Below are 1,810 nucleotides of genomic sequence, written 5' to 3' on the forward strand. Positions count from 1 at the left end.
ACTTGGAAATAAGCTTGGACCAATGCAAGGACGCCAAAGCCAGACTTCTGCTTCTCATGTTCAGTGGTCTCTTACTGATGCGATTAAAAGGTTCATGGCCAAAAAACAGGACAGTATTTCTGGAATTAAAGGTGTCGGTATTAATGCCAGGCCTAGGCTATTTAAAATACATGAGTACACAAGACCTGACATTAAAACCAGTGAAATCAAACAACATGGGGAAAACAAAGCTTCAGTTATAGAGAATACCAAACACTTCCCAGTGATATCCATAGAACGGAAAGCTGCAGTGACATGCATTAAAAAGGTCAGCCAAACCACTATCCCCATTCAAGCTCCTTTCAACCAGAAGCACCAGCTTTCTAACCTGCAGCTTCCTATCAATGTACCCAGCAGAGTGGACAACTTCACTCCATCCTTCTGTCAACAGCCTCTCCAAGAGCTTGAGGTTTCCATACCTATTCCACCAGAACAGAGAGAGGAGAGAGAGGCTATGAAAAGGAAATCACAACTGGAGAGGGAGTAAGCCTGTCAACATACCTCCAAGGGGAGGCTACAGTGCTTTGTTCAGAGGCAGAAGGATCATAACATCTCTAAACGTTACGGATACCCACCATCCAGACTTATTTCCCCCATGAGATACTTAAGCCCTAAAAAAACAAAAAAAAACCCTGACTAATCTGTAACTGATGCCAAGCTCTGTGACTATCTGTAAATAAGATTTATATTTATAAGTCAGTTTTAAATATATTCTTAGTAAAATATGTTACAAACTCTTCAATAAAATGTATCTATTTTCAATTGAACTCTTTATTTACTAAAGAAACTATTTACAAATGCCAAGGGTTATTGAAATTCTGCAAATTAACTTTAGATTACCCTCTTGATGATACGAGAGAGAGAGAGAGAGAGAGAGAGAGAGAGAGAGATAAGTAAGTCGGACCCCACTTATGAGAGAGAAACAGATAAATATTTAACTACTGTATATGCTTTGTCATGTTGTATGTTGTATGTATGTATGTACTGTATGTCTTTATTTATATAGCGCCATTTATGTAGAAAGCGCTTCACCGCAGTAATACACGTGACAATCATATAAATAATACAAATAACAGATCATGGGAATAAGTGCTTCAGACATAAAAGTAACATTTAGGAAAAGGAGTCCCTGCTCTGAAGAGCTTACAATCTAATTGGTAGGTAGAACATACAGAGACAGTAGGACGGCGTTCTGGTAAGTGCGTCTGCAATGGGCCAAGCTTTTTGTATGCGGTCTATAGTATCAGCCTCGGAGCTACTCACATGCTTCTTTAAGCAGATGTGTTAGAATGTGGGTCTTAAAGGTGGATAGAGAAGGTGCTAGTCGGGTATTGATGGGAAGGGCACTCCAGAGGTGAGGGCAGTCAGTGAGAAAGGTTTAAGGCGAGAGAGGGCTTTAGATACAAAAGGGGTAGATAGAAGACATCATTGGGCGGATCGCAAGAGTCGGGATGGTGCATAGCGAGAAATTAGAGCTGAGCTGTAAGGAGGGGCAGAAGAGTGTAAAGCTTTAAAAGTGAGGAGGAGAATTGAGTGTGAGATACGGGATTTGATAGGAAGCCAGGAGAGGGATTTCAGCAGGGGAGACGCTGAGACAGATTTAGGAAAGAGTAGAGTGATTCTGGCAGCAGCGTTTAGGATAGATTGTAGGGGAGACAGGTGAGAGGCAGTAAGACCGGACAGCAGAAGGTTCCAGTATTTGAGATGGTAGAGAATGAGGGTCTGTGTCAGAGTTTTAGCTGTCGAGCAACAGTGGAAGGGCGTATCTTGC

Source organism: Ascaphus truei (genome assembly GCF_040206685.1).
Source record: "Ascaphus truei isolate aAscTru1 chromosome 13 unlocalized genomic scaffold, aAscTru1.hap1 SUPER_13_unloc_3, whole genome shotgun sequence".
NCBI classification, from domain to species: Eukaryota; Metazoa; Chordata; class Amphibia; order Anura; family Ascaphidae; genus Ascaphus; species Ascaphus truei.